Here is a 22111-nt window from a genome sequence, read left to right on the forward strand (position 1 = left end):
ATCTGGATGGTTGTCATGTCTTCAAGGATTCCCCGCTGCAATGCTTCCTTTGATTTGATATTTCTGCTCTTTAATTCTTGCTTGACGTTGTACTTGAATCTTCTTATACCTACATTCAAAATTTTCTCGGCAAAACCTATCCCAAAACAAAACAAAATACCCTTCAACTTACCTATGCCTGCAAAACACATGTAAGTGCATAATAATGAATAAATGCAAATTAAAATTACAATGCGTCCCTGAAGGATGCTTGTAAATTTTGTTGTGGACTTGTTGCAGTAGTAGAAAAAGACTCCCACTCTTGATATAGGCCTAGAATCTATGCAAGACTATATCCAAAATAGACCTAAAGATATATACAATAAAAATTGATGACAGACCCTAGACTTGTGATGGACCAAGTTCTAAGTACAACAATAAAGACAATTCTATCAACTATGAAAAGACAAGTAACATGAAATTACAACATCATCTAGATTTAACAAACTTGGTGTAGCATCAAGAATATGTAGCATCACATGTGTAGTATCAAGAATAGGACATCTGAAATGTGGTATCAAAACTAACTGTGACATATAGAGACATAGAGATATAATCGAGACCCTGTATATACTTATGTTGTCCTGCAAAAATACATGTCAGAGATGATACTCAAATTTCAAATGTAAACACTAATAATACATACCTTGCTGTAGGAGACTTACCCTTGACTGTTGATGTGTGGTCCTTACTGTAGTGATCCTTAAATGCATGATTTTTCTTGCCTTCTAGGAGCTGGATATTGAATCTGTTGTATATATGTAATTTCGGATCTCCATGGTCTGAAAGATCATATTGTAGTAGCGCTCTGCGTCCTCTTTCCAACCCCATAGGTCTGATCAAGATTGGATTCTTCAAGAAATATTTATGCCCAATCTCCCACAATGGTCTGATTATAGACTGGTTCAGTAGAACGAACTTGTATGAAGTGCCACATGTCACTGTTGCAACCTTCACCCCTGAAAATGATACACAATAAAATAAAGTCTGTCCTATTTCTGTCACTATTTATGAAATTTGAATTCAATGCTCAAAGAGAAAGTTATGATGATTTTCCCAACGTCACCTGTTTGACATAGAATTTGGGAGCCTGCAAAAACCCTAACTTACTCAGATCATATATCCAAAAATGTAGTGAACCAAGATCTAAAATTAGGTCACAATGTTCATCAATATTTCCTCTCAAATGTGTTTAATTCCAGCTTTTGAATATTCATAGAAAAAACATTATAGCAAAAATTCCACAATGACCTATTTGAAGCCACAAAATCCCTACTAGAGGAGGATATGAGGGTCACTATTTATATGAATGTATTGAGTTAAGAGGGTCCTCAACAACTGAACGTTGGAGAGATTTTAGGAGAAAAAAAAAACATTATTAACTATTGACTATTCAATGACCACAACCAATTATGAGTGCCATGCCACAACCCCATAGAGTTTTAGCCCACTAACTGGGGTAACTTCAAACACGCATATCTCTCAAATTGTGAAGAATTACGTGGTGTGCCATATATCAATGGAAACATCTCAACGAGTAGAATCCATCTAGAAAATCCTTGACTCATAATAAAGTAAGTTGTCAAGTCAAAATTCCCATGAAAGATCGGGGTAGCCCCTAGTGCTGCTTGGGTTGACATCAATGACAACCACTGATCAACAGATGCCTCCACCTGGTATCCTCTCTGCTTCTCCAATTGTGGCTGCTCCACAACTTGTTGAGGCTACTTCTGATGCTGCATGTTGAGAGGTACTTTATGTTCCCTCTCAACCACCAAGTCTCTAACCTTTTCCTTGCTCCTCAAGGCTTTGCATGCATCTTGTAACTATTGTGCATACGGGTTCTTGACTAGCACACTGATCTATTTCACCTGTCCCTTTTCTAAAAATCACATCATCGCCATGATCTTCCAATACCACGACAAAAACAAGATTCTTCTTTAGCCCTGGAAAATACATCACACTTGTGATTTTGAGAGGGGAGCTAGAATCCCTCTGAAAAGTAATAATACTGATGTCGGTCGCGCTATACCTCCCATCATCTCCAAAATCTATGTTCTGCTTGAGGTATTTCTTCTCCAAGTCACTGTAGATATTTATATTCCATGTCATAAGGAATGAGGCACTGCTGTCGAGATACCACATCCTTCCCATTACATTGCTTTCCATGAATGCAATGAGAGTGAAATCAAGTTTGAAATGTGAAGCTAGAGCTTCACTTGTTGTTGCTATTGCAGGCTCCTTCTTGCTTTCTTTCTTCTGTGGACATTTCATGGCATAGTGCCTGAACTCGTGATAGTGAAAACACTTGATGTTTGAAAAGACCTTCTTCTTTCTACCCTCCTTGCCTTAGGACTTCTTTCCTTTGGCTTTCTTTTCTTTGTTGACTAATGCAAAGTCATCTTCCACTTCTTTGGATAAGGTCCCATCTCTAATGTTCTGCAGAATATCTTCTTGTACCAAGTCGGACCACAACCGCTCCCACTCTAGTAGCTTCTCCCTCCCATTAACTGAGTCCTAGTAGCTGTTCGAAGTCTTGGGAAGTTCTAGAAGTGTTAGGCTCACTAGATCGTCTTCAACAATCGTAACACTTACACTTCCAAGATCATCCCGACATTGGGTGAACTTGGTTAAGTACTTCAGTATTGAGTCACCCTTCTCCATCTTGATCTTTCTGAGCTTGTCCTTCAATGCCATCTTCTTGCGGCCATTGCTATTTTGAAACTGGTATGTCAAGGCCTTCCACATTGCAAATGGAGTTTCCTTACTGTGTAGGTTCGAGACAATATGATCTCGAACTCCTTCTAGGATAATCCTTCTTGCCTTTGCACACATTTTCTCCACTCTGCCAAATCTTGAGCATCAACTAGCTTAGGAATATATTTGTCTATGAATTCCTTAAGCCTGTTGTCTTCCAACATTGCCTCCATCATGTCCTTCCAAGAAATATAGTTTGAACTACCCTCAAGGGCATATTCGAGTCTCAATCCATAGAATGACATCCTGTTGGCTCTGAAGTATGATACTGCAAATTCGATTTCTCCTGCAAAAGACAAACTTGTATTCTCCTCTTCTATAGTGATTTTAGATCTGATACCATGTAGAAATTCCTTGTAGATTCAAAATTCTTATGTAATTTTCTAAAGAAAATACTTGAGTATACTCTACTCATCAACAGAAACAATAAACAATCGATGAAATCACAAAGCATAAAAGAGAAAGAATTCAATCACACATAACACAATAATTTTTTGGGGAAAGACACAACTAAAAACCCTTGCTATCTGTGTATTGCATTAATCATAAAATATGAGAAGATTACAATGCTTTGCTCAATTCCGAGCAACCTCTACACTATCTCTATCTATCTCCTTGCTTCACAGACAACCTCAAGCTAATACTTAGCCAATTTTGTTGCCTACTCAGATCCTATTTCCTTGTGCAGTTTCCTCGGAATTAGCCCATATTTAATTGGGAAATTCCACAAATATGAATTATGCAATCCTCATAGGCATTCCTCTGGTTACATGCACCACCTATACAATTCATATGATTATACCATGATAGTACATCGTCCCTGAACTCCAATCTCAATTGGGTCTTTCTTTGATCTGACATGCATGATTTAATTATGAGTGAATCTTCAATTTATTGGTTGATCACTATTGGTTACCCCACTACTGCATGTTACACCCCACTACTGGATCTCCCACTAATTCCTCCATCAATTGGAACTAGTTTAATTGACTTTAACTCAGTTAAACTGAATTAAATAATTACAACTCAAAATAAACTCAACTAGGGCTCCTAAAAAGTAGGAGACACTATACATGACTCTAGTTAGACCCTCAAATTGAATTAACTGAACCAAATAAGTCAAATTAACTTAATTAACTATTACAAGTTGTCATGAGATGTGGAATTACAATTTAATTCCTAATTTAATTTAAGGACAAATTAAATTATGATTTTCTTTCTTGTTGCTATTTTTAACATTTCTTGTTGCTATTTTCAACATCTATGCCATGAAAGTTATCATGTCCACACTCTTTAAGTGATGTATTTCCCTCACAATGGAAACATTGTGACTACTTACCCGCTTTCGTTCGTTGGTCTTAATTCGACTACCAACCATCTGACACCCCTGAATCTTCCTTATATGGAAGTAGTATCTACCCCACCACAAGTTAATTATGTGGAAACTTGTCCCATGTTTTCAATTATCGATGCAAGTGAGCCTTTCACTATTTTCTCGACATATTTTGACTCAGATTCGTTAATTGACATGGTGAAACCTTCAATAGGGACATTTGAACTTGATTCCTTGATCCCTATTGAGTCCCTTGACATGTGTTCCTTCCAGTTGGAAGCCATGATCAAGGTTCCATGAGTATGGTTCTTTTATTGTGTCAACCTCATTAAAAAATGAAACAGTCCCCATTAGGATGGTTCTTTTACTATGTCAACCTCATTAAAAAATGAAACAAGTCCTTATGAGCATACTTCTTTTCCTGTGTCAAGATCGTTAAAAAAGTGAAACAACAACCATGAGCATATTTCTTTTTCTAGTGTCAAGCTCATTAAAAAATGAAACAAATCCCCCCTTAATCGAGTCAATTCTTTCATCTAATCTTGTGAATGAACCTTCATTTCTTCTGCCTATTAGTAACTAGTAGTCTACTTATGTAGATCAAATGAAGCTTGGGGGGGGGGGGGGCATCCACTTCTATAGGTTTTTCTTGGGAGCATTAAAACTTATCTCAAGAAAAGTTTCCTCTCTATTTCAAGCTTGTGTAAAAATGAAACCACTCTCAAGCATAGTTTTTCTCTGTTTCAAGCTTTTATAAAAATGAAACCTAGCTCGACTCCATTTTGTTTATTGTTTTCAATACTCGTGAAACTCATGAAAATCCTAAGCATCTTTTTCTATCTTCTCATGCTCGTAAAACATACATGAAAATGCCAAGTTCTCTCTGTCTTTTCCTACTCATTAATTAAATTGAAAGTCGGTGATATGAGTATACTTTTATCACTTTTTAACAATCTTTAAACTAACGAAAAAATAAATCCTAGAGTTACCTTTAATATTTTTTTCTGACTCCCTAAACATGAAAAGATTTCCAAGTATGCTTGTTTATTTCGAACTTGTTAAAGTAAATGTAAAACATCTACTTGATATAAGTTTACCCCTTTTACAGATCAAGTAGACTATTTACGAAAAAGGTATACTTTGACTAATCATGGTCAAAAGAGTTCTCGCTTGTATTATTTTACCCTTTTTCGGGCTTGAGAGACTAAATTTACGAAAAAGGACATTTTTGAGTTTACTTATGTTTTTCTCTTGACTCCCTAAAAATGAAAATGTTGAGCTTTACTTTCTCCGGGCTCGTTAAAATTTTACGTTGAAAGAATTTTATGAGTTTTCTTTTTGTTTCTTTTCAAACTCTTTAAATGTGAAAACGACTCTAGTTACCCCTTAACTAGACTCGTAAAAGGAAAACACTGTAGGACTTGTCAATCATGACAAGGCTAAACCACTCCTTCCTAGGGTTCGTTAAAAATACTTCAAAGGATGAGCTTATAGGACAAGCACATGTTATCCTCCTCAATATTTCATAAAAATAAAGAGGTACGTGCTAGTAATCGTGGGGGAAATTTGGAAAGAAACGTTTATTTTTGTATTACAAAAAGGCAGTGTGTCGGTCTTGAACATGACACTCCATCTCTTTTATGTCCGGATTGGGAAATCCATTTGTCTCTAAACTAATCATACCTCATTAAAAGTGTTCAATTTGGTTTTGGGTTTTATTGTTGAGTCAAATATTGCCAAATTGAAATGTCGTGTCACCGATATGTTCAATAGAAGTCCAATATCAATCAAAATTACCTTGCCATTCATAGCCTTCAATCGTGTCAGCCATCCCTGAGTCAGTCCCGAATTATTCCAAATTTGTTTTTCAAAACTTGACATGAGTTTTGTGTGGTAGGCCTTCCTACGATGGGTTGCTTCCTATTGACTTCGACTCATTATCTAGGAAGTTGATCTAGAAACCTCTTTTAGTACCTTGGAGCCTGCATGCCTCAATGACAGGTTCATCGCCTTCAATGAAAGGTTCTCATCATTGACCTTTGATCGAATGATTCTATGAGTGTTTGGATTCAAGACATTTAATAACACTCCATATATTGTACTAAGGTACCTTGAGAACCATTTTCTTTATTGGTGGTTTCTCTCGCACCTGTTAATGGTTCACATAATTGACCGGTAATCAGGTGGTTTCTACCATGTTCGACTTCAAGACATTCACTCACATGGTTAGATTCATACTATGGATCGATAGGGATGAAGACCAAGACCCCATATCTAATTTCATCCATCCAAGCTGCGTGGAGTTTTAAATATTCATGATTTTAAAGATAAATCCATATTTAATGGATGTTTCCATACTCTGTCTATCGTTGACATGGATCTTTACATATTTCCATACTGATTCTTTGAGATACTTTTACTATGAGTATGGGAATTCCTACCTCAATGATGATTATGTGAAGATATTGTATCGTAACCCTTGATTGTTTGTTTCAGGTCTCCAACCATGATCTCTAATATGAACTTTGGCATGATAAAGTGCTTCATTCTTCAAACATATTTTTTGAGTTTTCACTTTAGGGGGGCAATCTGTTACACGTCATTTTTTCACCATTAGTAAGATGACCACCAATCTGAATCTCTCGCTATTTGATGAAGTGTTTCAAACATTCCCCTACAATGTTGGAAGCAAAACAATCCCAAAGACAACAATAAGCCTGGATTACATTACTCAAAAACCTATTTTTAAGCACTTGCGTAGTCTTCCTAGCCATTGCCTACGCAAGCAAATATTTGACCATTGTGGCCTATTCAATTTTGCGCTCTATCTTCCACTAAAAACTGCGCAAATCTCTTAATGTGGGTAAAACTAAAAAGAAAATTTTAGAAACCTTGTTGGAGGAATATTTCTCAACCAAAAGGCCTTGAGCCCCTACATACTTGGGCCTCATCCCTTGGTTCATGAATCAAACTCCCTCTCTTTGTGGAACCATGATAATCTCTCTCTTTATGGATCTCATCCCATAGAAATAGGATCTCAAACCTCCTCCTCTTGACCTATAAATTCAACAAAGACCAGAGGTTAAAGAGGGACTTCTAAATGTAAACTTATGTTGTTGGAATAGGGCTAGAAAGCTTGTCACCTAAGGGGAGGATTGGAGACCATTGGAAGGAGGCATACATCATCAAGGCCAAGGTTGTAATGCTTCTTCTTGTTCAATATTAATACAAGCACTGTTCTTTCCTACTTGCACTTGTTCTAATGCTCTTTGCAAAGCTCCTTGATCCTTTGCATGGTTTATAACTGAATATTGGTTTAATCTTGTGATTTATGCTATGTTGTGATTTCCATTCATGTTATGTTTTACATTTATCTACGTTATGATTTTATGCCTTGTTTGTTTCTGTTCATACAAATCTTCCTTTGAAGCAGTGAGGAGAGAATTTTGAAAGTATCATAAGGACTTACACAACAATTCCGTAGAAAAGGTAAGAGGCTCTTGCATACTTCACATTTCATTCTTCAATTATGAATTAAGGAAAATTAGTAGTCACTTGTCTGTTGTTAGTAGATCTCTTTTGATTCTAGGGAGATCGCTCTTGTCCGCAAGAGCGATTAGTCCACCATAACACCTAACTTTCCTAAAGAACATCTAGATGAAAAGGAATTTTTTGATGAATTGAACACATGATTAAATGAAAATAGGGGGTATTTTAAATGATTATGAGGAATGGAATATCAATGCTCCAAGCTCCCTCTTGAGAAAGGCTATTGAAAATAAAAAACAGTCCCTATCTCCAAATCTAAATATGGAAATGATATAAGATTTATGCCTCAATTGACTTGAGGGCCATGCCATGAAGAATCCTTTTCTATTTCTTTTCCTACTTTGACCAATTTATCATACCATTTGTATAGCCTCCTAGGAAGAAAGACTTGTCTTAAGAGTTGACACATATGTACGATTTTGTTGTTGTCCTCCATAATATACTTAGGCAGACCCATAAACTAACATTTACTATGTTTTTTTGAGAAAGCCCATTAGGTATTCCAAATGTAGATTCCACTACAAGGAGGGATGTCACAATTGCTAACTATGTTAGACACCTCAGTTTATCTCACCAAGCATTGAAGAAATTATCAAGTATGAGATTTATCGCAATTTTCAGTTAGACATATGATGGTTAAATCCATAATTTGGGTAAAGAAGGATTTTATAGCCTGTGATTTGCAATGCAAACCCTTCTAAGAGGCACTTGAATTATTATATTGTAACAAATCCACTCCAAGGGTGATTTTGTCATCATTGTAATGTTGCTCACGATTTGAGTAAGTGGTTGAGTGCTTACGGTTTTGAGGGACCTTTTTGTAATTCATTGTAAAGGATGAGGAAATCCATTCTAATGAGGGAATCTTGTTCATTTTAATTCCAATTCATTGGAGATTAATGATGGGATCCTCTAAGTCAACTTGAGCATAGTCTTGTCTTCCACTCATCTTGACTATGAGTATTTTTCAAGGGAAACTAGTATAGCTTTCTTGACAAGTTTTCCAAGGATGTAGCTACAACTAAGGACAAAGAAGGGAATCAACCTTCACTAGAGGGAAAATAGATAGTGGTGTATCCACCTATTTATCCTTTGACTGTGAGAGGTACGTGGTTTTTATTGAGGATGGATATCCTTGACTCTTCCCTCTTGTCATTCTTCTCCTTTGAGATCACCTTGTCGCACTTGGATTTAATTCTAAATAAGACTACACCCCAAATTAAATCTTGAGAACCCTACATTTTCCCTTAGTATGTCTTGGTAAGTAGCCATCTAGCCACCTCCAATCTTCTTTATGTTAAACCCTAGTACCAATATGGAGGAAGGAATTAGGACCAAATTACCCTCAAGGGACAGATATTTCATTTCCAACCAAAATTTGAAAATTGAAAAAAAATCTAATTTCCTTCCTATCTTTTCTGGTTTGTTTTATTTAATTCATCATTATATAAATTTCTGAATTGCAGATTTCTTAATTATATAATCAAGTCTATATTTTCATGTCAATTATTCTATTTCATTCAAGATTGGACATTAACATCGTTAGCCTAGTTATATTAGTTGTACTACATGGCTTAAGTTATTTCAAGCTTAGTTTCATTATTATTTATGTTGTAAACCATGCCATACATCATCAATCCATGTCTCAAGAAATTTATTCATTGGAATCACAATTATCACAAGCTTTATAATTAACAAGACTGAGATTGTGTTTGGTCCACTGGTTATTCCATCATAATCCTAGTTCATCTATTAAGAGGTTCATCATATTATCTTTATCATCAATCTGACCTTGCAACTTCAAAAGCCTTTTTATGGGCTTGGTTCACTATGTTTGGAACACATCGACTCTATCAAGATAGACTTCTCTAGGGTTTTGACTATCATCGCTTGTCCTCCCTCACCAATTATCGATTGATCCTCCTTTCCTATAGTTCCACCTATCGTTTTCTCCATTTATCTCTATTTGTAAGCCTCTGAATGTAAGTGCATTTCACTAGAGGACCAACCGATGAAATCTATCCTAGGGGTCAAAATGCTAATATTATCATGGCCTAGCCCCTCTTGTCCCAAACGTCTGCCCTTACAAAGTGCCATCCAATTCAAGCAGTTACTGTTGCGTTGATACAAGCTTGGAATAGATATGGGAAAATCCATATATGACCATCCAGTAACATAAACAATCAAGTTTGAATTATGCCAGGGAATGTTGATGTACCACCTCATGCATGTGCACGGTGAAATATTGCATGTAGACACAAGGTATTAGCAAGAGATTATGTTATCTGATTATTGATATAATAATTTGGATAGCCCATTGCTTGCCCAGTTGTCGTGGTCTCAAAATAGTTGTCTTGTCTTCACTAATGGACATGTTGCCAGCACCCAATTGCATTCACACGACATGACAAGCAAATGGTTACCACCTATCGTAATGTAGCTCTTGGTTAAGGTTGTTTCAGATTATAATCATCGTTGAGCTAGGGTTATGAAAACCTGTGTTGTTTCCATCTGTTCAAACTCAACGATCGCTCACAATAAGGTATTGTGTAATCAAAAGTTTATTCCCCAATTATGGTAGCAGCAAGGATTCCAAATTATGCCAACAACAGGTTTGCATGTGTCCACATGTAGCGAGTAGAGTCGTTGTTTGCTTCTCATGTGTATTGGTTATTTTTAGTTGGAAAATATTTTGTTTGTTTCCATTTGCCAGCTTCCATCCAAAGCATGTGTGTACCATAACAATATCATTATTTCTTAGTTAGTTGAGATTTGGAAACACAATTTTCTTCACACATTTGATACATGTTGCAGGTTAACAATGTTTACCTTTGTTGCATATATGCCTATCATTTGGCTTGTAGGGTGGAGAAGGATTATCCCAACTTTCTATCTCGTTGATTATTTTTTTTCTCTGGTGGGTTAGGTAGTAAATTGGTATTTTTTGTTTTTCTAGTTTGTGTTCCTTTCTTCATCTATGTAGGGATTCCTCTAGGTCTAGCACCCTTTCTTATTAACCTAGAAGTGAGAGGTAAGGCCATCGAAGTGATAGTGGGTGGATTTCCTAGTAGTTTCCCTTTGTATCTCACTAGTAGGACCAACTTTCCCTTCACCTAGAATTTAATAAATAACACACTAGACTTTTATCTTTATTATTTCTTTGTAGTTGTTTCTATTCATTTTATATATTTTGTAGTAAGTACATAATCATGCATTTATTCTCCTTTTGAGCTCAGAACATGTAATGAGTGATAATTCTCCTAGTATTAACAATTTCAATAAGTATTTTCACTTGTTTCTACCCATTTCAAATGCATTTAATCGTTCCTATATTTATAACAATTTTACATATCATCTCCCATGGAAAGATTTTTGCAAGGGTCGAACATGGTGTAGGGATTCAAGTGATTCACTATCCTTTCCTTTTTTTTAAGTTTGGTTTTTAAATATTGATTTTCAACCTCATTTTCTCACCTAGTTGGCTTTGATAACCTATGACTCTCATTTAAGGTTTCCAACCTCATTGATTTTGATAACCCATGACCCTCAGCTAAGGATACTAAGGGATCCTAATATAGTGGGCCCTTCACCTGAAATTGATCAAGTAATCTCAAACATTATGCAAAGATCATAAGTTTATCTGATGTCGCCTCCAAAGGCTCCCATGAAATTTCTTTCGAATGTTTCTCACAATGTAATTCTAGTCCTAACCGTTATCAAATTCTTATTAGTATTACTATGGTTGAATATGATTTTCATGTGATTCCTAGGATTTATGGCCTCCTAGAGATCTATGGCCTCCTAAAAATCTATAAATAATAGGTTCCTCTTAGACCTTTTTTAGCACAAATTGATCTCCCACTGACAACCTTAATCCACCAATAAGAAAGACTAAATATTGTATTAAAATCTCTACCTTATTTATAAACATAATTGTCTCCTTGTAAATTTTTATGTAACTTCATTTTTCATATATATTCACATTAATCGAGCTAATTATATTATAAACATAACACATATCATAAAATTCACATTAATGAAGCTAATCATATTTTCCAGCACTGATTCTAATATCTTTGAAATTAATATAAATTTGTTTTGAAATATACTTTCAAAAAATAAAATATTTAGGCTATCAATCTTAATAGTTAACTTTTATATAAAATTTTAAATATAACTTCTTCTTTTTAATTTCTCACTCCAATAACAATGATTGTAAATATTTATTCATAACACATATGTCAAGTAGCATCATCAAAGACAATATGGACAAATTTACAAATCATCTTAATGAAAAATTTAAACCCATAAAAAAATATTATAGAAAAACTTAAATATACCAGAGTAAACAAGACTCAAAGGGAGCCTTCAACTTTTGATTTTGTTAAATATTAAAAAAAATTGACCCATAAAAGAAGTGTCGTGCCAAACCATACTGATACATAATCCCACCACGACCCATACTAAAACATGGGATCCTTACACCTTAAACACCAAATCCGTTAGAATATTTGATAAGATCATCTTGAACCGGAGAAAAGTGCTAAGATACTTTTTTAGACTAAGTAGGGTTTAAAATTGAAATTATTGAAATAAAAAATAAGCCGAAAATTTTGAATAAGGATGATGAATTGAGGATAGAAAAATAGATGAATTGATAGGATAGAAAAATAGATCCTACAATAGTTATATTGATTTCTTATTTAAATTAATATATTTAGAGGATAATATAATTAATTAATTAAATTTATAATTGGGTGCATTTTAAACATTCCGATTCTTTTATTTGATTTTACTTTCCGCTTCTAATAAGTCATGTTAGTAATTAAGAAAATGGGTTTGTTTAAAAGTTAGTATTAAAATTTAAATAATAATATTAATTTAGGTTAGAAATACAGAAATTTAAAAGAAAATAGAGATAATAGAAGTATTTTTAATTTATTTTTAATGTGAGAATAATTTAGAAATAATATAAATTTTTTATTTTTTTTTAAGACAAATTTATATTAATTATTTGATTTATTTATTTAGTTTTGTATTTAGGTTGAGCTTAGATTGAGGTCATTTCATCTATTGAATGAAAGAATGATTTACCTATAGTGGGATGTTATCACGAGGATTTTGTGAAACTTGGTTGATTTTGGATGCTTTTTAGGATAGTTTCATTCCCTCAAAGTGGCCTCCATCCTCAATACCTCCCTCATATTTGAGACCTAATGAAGACTAAACTCCACTCAAACCAATTGGTTTACACCTAATAAGTTAATTTGTATCGAATATTATCTTCTATGTTAATTTATATTCTCACTTGTTTTAGAATTTAAGTGTCATTAATACTCTTACCATAATATCCTTTAGAATCTAACGCAGTGATTATCTTGATCAAGAGCGAGAACACTTCATTTAGGTATTTAAGAAGAATTGATATAAGGAAGCACAAATTAGGAATAGCATTCAAAAAGTTGGTACTAGAACTTGAGTTAAGAATAAAAAAGTAACCTCAAAATTAGTCCTACTCTTCCAAACTGTTATCCATAGGATATCCAAAATATTTAGAAAGAATAATTGCGCCCTAACCTCCTAACACCATTAGTGGGATGATGAATTCTATCAAGGACCCTATTGATCCTCATCAATACAAGGGTGTCTATCAGATACCTTAGTCGTATGGGAAATTGTACATTAGAAAATTGATCATTCTTCTCAATTAAGGATTAAGGAATATGAAGTTCATATAAGACTTTATTGTTTTTTATTGGCCATTCTTGCCAAACACTTGTTGAAAAATGTAACTAGGTTCGGTCTTCATAAATGTATTTGAGTCACAATGAAATGTATTTATAAAAATAATGAAGAAGACATTTTATTATTATTATTATTTATTAAAGCATGAGTTTCATGCACGGGTCATCATCTTTTAGGTCAAAGTCCCTATTGAGGACTTCTAGGATTTATTTTGAGTCATTAGAGTCATTTTCCATTTAAAGAGACCCTCCCTGGGCTTTTGGAACATGTAAAAAGAATTAATATTGAGTTAGATATGCTATTTGTCCCCTCCACACCAAGTCGGCCTCAAGGAGAACAAGTTGGCATCAAGAAGGGTAATTCGACCAAACTAGAAGGCTATATATACAGTGCAGTGCAGTTCTTTGAGACATACAAGTTCGATTTACAAGCCAACGCAGCTAAAAAGTACGAAGTTGGAAAGGAGCTAGAAAAAGGGACGAAATTTGAAAGAAAGGAAGAAGACATAAAAATTGAAGTTTTGGGCATATATATCACACACGAGTGGAGTATCTAGCAAGATCAAAGTCTTTATTGCCAAGTTGAAGTTGTTTCTACTGCTAGTTGCTGCTAGTTGTTGGGTCAAAGTTGCTTTTACAAGTTGTTGGTTTTAGGTTGAAGTTGTTGTTGAAGGGTTATCATCTGCAAAAGGGAAGAGAGGGATGACTTGGTGTGGAGGAAGTCTTTGTCTAGGTCAAGGTTCTTGGATTATCTCGTAAAACTATTGAAGAAATAATTGTTGACTTGGTTTTCCCCTAAATAGGGAATTTTCCCTGGCTGTCCGCATATATTTGGTGTCTTTGTGCTATTGTTTTGGTAATTGCTTGATGAACTAAAAGATAAAAGAAGAACATAAAGATAAAATAAGCACAAGTAATTATCTATATAAGAAAATATATCTACCTTTCTGATTTTCTAACATGGTATAAGAGCTAAGGTGAAGAAGAAAAAAAAGGCAGTTTAAGGATCTACTGAAAGGAGTCTAAGAAACCTCAAAAGGATTGAGCAAAGGATCATATAAGGAAAGAAGCATACTACATTCAAGGGCAATGTCTAACACAATAAAGGGAGAGAACAAATTAGAAGGAGCATCAAATTACAGGTCATGGAAAAAGAGAATTGATCTCATTCTTGAAAAGAACAAAGTCTTGGATTTGGTCATAGGAAAAGTTAAGAAACCTACCGAAGGATCTAGTGATGCAGATAAAGTGAAGTATAGAGAGTCAAAAATATTGGCTATGACATTAATGTTAGAAGGTATAAAGGACAATCTTGTTCCAAACATTTCCAACATAGAACATTCTCAAGAAATGTATGAAGCCTTATTAAAATTGTTCACTATCAATAACATCGATCAAGTAGCAAGTCCGAAGAATGAATTAAGGACCACAAAAATGACAAAATATGACATTGTGGCTTCCTTCTTTGTAATGATAACTAGAATTAGATATGAACTTCTAGCCATAGATGAGATTGTACTGGAAAAAGAGCTAGTGATTACTGCATTATTGGGATTGCCACCTACATTGAGTGCTTTTGCTTCAAAACTCAACAGCTGGAAAGAAACTCCATCATTTGAACAATTATAGAATGTCTGCAACCAAGAAGAGATGGGAATCTCATTAGTATTGAACAATGAAGAAGAGAAAGTTTCAAATGCATACTCCGCTTCTCACAAGAAAGGAAAATTCAAGAAGTAAAAAGGGCTATGAAGGAAAGTAGACATGTCCAAAATAGAATGCGACCAATGTCATAAAATGGGTAACTATAAGAGTGATTATCCTGACAAATCAAAGAATAAGAAAAGGAATAGGGACCAAGCTAATGTTGCTGAAGAAGGATCTCCAAAGAAGAATAAAGCTAGAGAGCTAGATATAAGGGACTTAAACTACTAAGTTCTTTTCTCTAAGCTTTAGTTATTTCATTTTTTTATCTCTAGTATTTGTAGGTTTAACATATTTTGGAAAAACATTTTTGAACTGTTTTTATAAGGTTATAGATATCCCTCGAGCTTGTAGGGAGCCCTCGCCAACTTCCAAATATAAGTATCTTACTACCTTTTCATTTTTGGTTTCCCTTACTTATCTAAGTTTGTTTTCATTAAATACTAATCACAATTATATTCATATTTTCCTTGCTTAGGAAAGACTTGTTGAATACTCAAGGATTATGGAAGAAGGCCTCACAAATACAAAGCATTGGAGTTACAATGTTTGTTAAGAAAAAAAATATTTTCATTAGATTATAAGTTTTTTTTCTCTTCATGATATTCATTCTTAATAAATTATTACTAACATTATTATTTCTAGCTCCCTTGGATCATAAAGATTCTTGATTGGGTGATTCATCATTAGATAAATCTACCCTCCTCATATATTTGATTATTCTTGTGGAACCCTAAAAAGGTTCTTTGTAAAAACCCTAACTTAAGGGTATGTCGATGATAATGTGTGAAACCCTAGCCTACTTAGGGTTATTGATGAAGAAAATGTTTGATGCTTTGATGATGACATGTTTGGGGTTTTGGTATAATTATGAAAACTCTATGATCCAGACTTATGCGAGAACGCAAAAAATATAGAAATGCCCATATACACAGAGATGCAATAGAAATAAAACTTCATTTCATTAATATCGCAGAACTGAAATATGCTTACATATAGAAATAAAAATAAACTAGCTCGGACGATGGTAGATAAGATATGTGGTAGCTACATGCCTCTGAACTATGTTACAATGTGGCTCAAGGGCCTATTTATTATTTAACAGCAAAGGAAAACCCTAAACAACCAAAACCCTAACCCCAGGAGATGGAACACTAAGAATTTGTGGGCCCCGTCGGGGTTAGTTGGGCAGCCAAATTCCTGGGGTCGTAACTTGATCATATTATCTCTGTTTTGCATGTACAATACCTTGTTGGAAAGATCTCTCCCAGTACTACAAGCTTTGAGGTAGGGATTATGGCGGACCTCAAAAAAATGCCATTTAAGGGGTCAAAAATACTTTGAAAGTTCAGGACCCAAAAAATTGCTAAAAATAGTAAATGCTGCAATAAACAAGGAAATGGATGAAGCCAACTAGACGTCTAGTTGGAATAGGTGGGTGGCCACCAATATCCAACTGGATAAATTTTCTTTCCTTAATAAGTAATGGTCCCCATTGCGTACAAAGCCTTCATGAGGTGAGGAAATTTCTGTTGAACTTGGTCCCTAGTGAACCACTTGCCCTGGTGAAGGAGTTGGCCTGCTTTGACAACTCGGTATAGTTGGATCCTCTATTGGTGAGTGTTCTTGATCTGTGTGTCCATGATATGATCAATTGTGGGATGTTCCATTCAGTCCAGGTTTAGCTTTGCAGGTGTAACTTGTTCTGCAATGTCGGATGTGTCCAACAATGGTGGAAAGTATGGCCAAAGGTGGTCTACATTGAACACTGGGTGCAGACCAAGCAAGGTGGAATTCTAAGCTTGAAGGAATTGTCCCCTACAACCTTACTGATGGTGTATGGCCCATATCGAAGCAGCCAAAGCTTGCAGTGGGTTCCAACGAGGCGCTCCTTTTGTAAATGTAGCCAAAATTTGTCACCCACCTGGAACTTGTGTGACACTTGATGTTGATCATGGCTCTGCTTGTACTTAGCATTGGCTCTATCCAATATATCATGTACCTGTTGGCGAATGTGTTGAATGCACTCAATGAAGTTGTTAGCCCTGTTGGCTTCAGACTGGATGTGAGCCGAATTTGAAAATGGTATGGCCATATCAATGGGACATAGTGGCTGAAATCCCAACCCTACCTGAAAGGGGTGTGGCCCATTGAGATGTGGAGATATTTGTTGTAGCTATGTTGGACACAGGGGAGGATTTCATCCCATTTGCTTGGATGCTTCGAGTTGTATATGCATAGAATGTGTACGATCATCCTGTTGATGACCTCTGTTTGGCTATCATTTTGGGGGTGGAAAGTCGTGGAATTAGTAAGTTTGGTATCGAGCATCGACCAAATACTTGACCAAAATAAACTTAGGAATCTATTGTCCCGATATAAGATAAGGGACTATGGGATACCAAAGTGTACCCACACTCGCTGAAAGAAGAGCTTAGTAGTAGCCTCTCCTGTGATACTTTCCTTGCAGGCCGCCATAATGGCCATCTTAGAGAATCTATCAATGACCATGAAAACACAGTCGTTGTCGTGCTTAGTAGAAGGAAGGCCCGACATGTAATCCATGGAGATGGATTCCTGAGGTTGACTAGGAGTAGGCATAGGAGTATATAAGCCTTGCTTCTTGATGGTTGGTTTGGAAATGGCGTAGGAAGTGCAAGATCTAATGTACTTCCCAACATTCTGACAAAGGTTTGACAAAAAAAACACTTGTGAAGTACTGCCACTATTTACTCTACTCCAAAATTTCCAATGACCCGACTATAGTGCGATCCAAAATCATATTGGCACACTTGCTTTAAGGAACACAGATGTGTCCCAGTTGGAATAACAACTCATATTAGAGGTGAAAATTTGGAACTTGCTTACCTTCTAGAAGCGTCTGGTATGTATTGTCGAATTTTGGATCGCTCTTACAAAGATGCAGCCACCCCGAAGTCTCGTTCCTGCAGGAGTCGAGAACAGTGATCAACGCCATGACTAGTGGTCAGCTGAGGCAATCTGCAACATTATTGGTGCTTCCCTTCTTATACTTAATGTTCAAATGGAACTGTTGTAGGTATGCGGACCATTTATGATGGCGACCGTTATGAAACTTTCCTTGTGTTTGTATGAACTGTAGGGGTTAGTGGTCTGTGTGGATGATTGTTTCCTTTCCCAAAATGTAATGCTTCCATTGAAGACAGGCCTGCACAATGGAATACATTTCTTTGACATAAGTGGGATACTTTCAAATTGTGTCTGAAAGTGTCTCACCGTGGTAAGCCATTGGATGCCCCTGCTAAGTAAGAATTACACCAATATCATAGTTGGAGGTGTCTGTCTCAATCTCAAATGGTTGTTGTAGGTCTAGTAATGTGAGAATTGGTGCAGAGAAGAGGTGATGCTTCAACTTAGAAAACACTTTCTATTGGGTTTCAGACCAAAAAAACTTTTCTTTCGCTCTGCTCTTTGGTGACTTGACTTAAAGGCCAAGTGACATGAGAGAACCCCAACATGAACCTGCGATAGAAATTGGCAAGGCTCAAAAAGCTGTCGAGATTTATTAGAGTGGTTAGGGGTGGCCAATCCCACATGAATTGTATCTTGGTTGGGTCCACATGCACACTCTTCTTATCAATGATGTACCCCAGATATTGAACCTGGGTCATGCCAAAAGTGCATTTCTCCAAATTGGCACACAAATTGTGTTGTCGCAAGGTTTGAAAGACCTTCAAATATGGTGGAGGTGCTCTTCCCAACTATGGTTAAAGATCAAGATGTCATCTAAATACACCACAGTTAATGCATTGGTGAAGGGTTGCAACATGTCATCCATCAATCTCATGAAGGTTGCAGGGGCATTCGTCAACCCAAAAATCACGACCAACTATTCGAAAATACCCTCCTTAGATTTGAAGGTAGTATTCCACACATCAGAGGGTTCTATGGGCACCTAGTGATAACATGACTTCAAGTAAATCTTGATGAAATATTTGGCCCCCTTGAGCTGGTCCAGAAGGTCATCAATTTGTGGGATTGCGTACCTATTCCGGATAGTGATTTTATTCAGTACCCCATAGTCAATACAAAGACTCCATGTCTCATCCTTCTTTTGTACCAATACAATCAAGCTCCCATGGGGTGATGATCTTGGAATGATGTGCACTTTCTGTAACATATCTTGAATTTACCTCTTGATCTCATTGTTCTCCAAAACATAGCATCGATAGATCGGTCCATTGGGTAGCAGCACACCCGGGGTAAGATCGATGGAGTGCCTGACTTGACAGTGCAGAGGTATCCCTGTAGGTCAGGAAAAAAATTCCCTGTACTGCTCCACGACCTTGTCCATCTGTTGATGTTGTGCGGAGTTTCCCTGTTTAGAAGCCATGGCCACAACCTTCTTCTTGCCCTTAGGGAAAATGATAAGGAAAAAAAATTTCCTGGCCTGGGAAATGATCTTACTATATTTATTTGTTGTGATCAAAGAGATGGCAATAGGTGGGGCTACCTCTGGTATCCTGTACAACTTATTGCCCAAAGTAATAATCACAAAGCGAGGTCTAGACTCATATACAACATGTCGCTTCCACAAGTATGATTTTCCTAATAATACATCACAAACTTCAATAGGATCAATGAATTGGATCATTATATTGTTTTTCATCCATCTTGATGCATTTGGAGTGGCAAAAGTGGAGGAATCAGCTCACGGGACCGTTTTTACTGACAGGACCCAGTTTGGTGAAATAAGGTTTGAAACCTTCCACAAGAATTTTGAGGAATAAAACTACGTTTTCTGGGGGTTAAAATTTTCTTCTTGAGTGAAACACCTTTTCATTCTATTCTACACACAAATAGCTTTCCGACAGTGCAAGAATCGCGTCAATCAGAGTTCGTATGCAAAAGTTATGCCACTCAGAAGTTGACCTTCCTGTTTTCACACCTATAGTTCGGGAGGATGCCACATCAACCCCCATTATTCATGGGAAAGGGGCTAGCCACATGTTTGTGATGTAAAAAATCTAGAAGTGTCTATTTTGTAACTCTAGTTAATATTTTATGTAGTCAAAATTAACAACTAGTAGGCTATCGGGCTGCGTTATAATCGGGCCACTAGGAGGAAGAGGCATTCCATTCTTTCGAGAGAATTTTGTTCCATAGTTGAGGAAAGATAGCCAGGAGAGATAGGAAGCAGAGCACATAGAGAGGATTTGTGCACTTTAGCAGCCCACATGCCACATACATTACTTCTTTGTATCGATAACCATATTTCCATACAAAGAAAGAAAGTGAAGCGACCTCACCTTCGAGTTAGGTTTTCACCCGAAAGGGTTTCATAGAGAGAATATCTTGTGTATTATGTGTGTGTGACCTTATTTTTTCATTCTCTACCTTTGTGCTTGATTTACTTTTACATGCATGCACTAATTACTATTAATTTTACAGATCTACAAATTAAATAAAACTATAATAGTGTAGAATCTTATATTTTTAATATAATATTATTAGATATGTTGTGATAAACTGTCCAGTGGAATATCCATGACAGTTTATGGATCAAGCAACATCACACAGTATCTCATCCGTGAAGGTCTTGATGCTGTAGGGAAGGTGGCACTTTTGGCTGACGCGAAGATCTTGTCCTTCATGAAGCCACATGGTGGTGTATGGTTGCAGATGTGATGTATTAGGTAGGCCCAGCCACTTCATGGACTCTACTAAAATGAGGTTCTTTCGGTTCCCACTATCGACAATGAACTGTAGCAGAGAACACTTCAACCATATATGTGAGTGGAAGAGGCGTTCCCCTTCCTTTGGATCTTCGGGCTCATTCTTCTTGATCTTAATGGTGGCCACGATGGCACTAGGCTCCATGTCAATGATATTCTTCCCTTTGTCATTCCCCTTGTTGGGTTCTGACTTAGATTTGGAACATGCGTCTGATTCGGAAGCCTTCAGCTAGGCCACAAATGACTGCTTGATCTGAAACTCACTTGTGTTGTGAGTGGAGCTCTTATGGAACTCACACCATTTTCCTGTGTCCTTCTTTGTCTTCACTACAACAAAACCCTGTGATTAGCATCCCTTTTTGCTTCCTTTTTTGCGTCTAGAGCCCATTTTTGGTGCTATTTGTGTCCATTTATCAAACATGGTGCAAAACTTGATGCAAAGTTTGCACCGAGTTTTCCACCACGCCTTACACCAAGTTTAGAACCAAGTATTGTAATAGGTTTTGCACTAGATTTTACACCAGGTTTTACGCTAGGTTTTATGCCAAGTTTTGTGCCATCCTTTGCACCATGTTTTGCATCAAGTTTGGAACCTAATTTTTTTCACCAACTTTTTCATCCTCTATTGCATCCACTTTTTGTGCCTACACTTGCATCAAATTTTATATCATCTCTTGCATCCTCTTTTGCATCATTTTTTAAATCATTTTTTGCATGCCATTTGCACCGAGTTTTGCATCGAGGTTTTTGTCTAGTTTTACATCTAATTTTTCTTCTACTTTTGTTGCATCCAATTTTACATCTTGTTTTGCATTCATATTTACATCCTCTTTTTCATCTACTATTGTGTCCACCATTGCATCCAATTTTCTTGTGCCATAATTTGCACCTAGTTTGGCACCTCCCTTTGCACCCATTTTTTCTTCTAAATTTGCATCCATGATTTCATCCTCATATACATCTAGGTTTTCATCGAATTTTACATCTATTTTTGCATCCCTTTTTGTATCCACTTTTGCATCAAGATTTTCATCAGGTTTTGTGTCTCATATTGCATCTACTTTTGCATCAAATTTTGTTGCATCAACTTGTGCATCCTATTTTACATCCATTGTTACACCCATTTTTACATCCACTTTTGTTCCCCTTTTTCATCTTATTTTGCATCTTCCTTTGTTTCTTTTTTTGCATCTATCATTACATCCACTTTTGTTGTGACAAAATTTGTGCCATGTTTTGTACTTACTATTGTACCCATGTTTGCTTCCAAT

This window comes from Pinus tabuliformis, chromosome 5_1 (assembly GCF_031772625.1).
Source record: "Pinus tabuliformis cultivar Carrire ecotype Pingquan chromosome 5_1, CPIR1, whole genome shotgun sequence".
Classification (NCBI taxonomy): Eukaryota; Viridiplantae; Streptophyta; class Pinopsida; order Pinales; family Pinaceae; genus Pinus; species Pinus tabuliformis.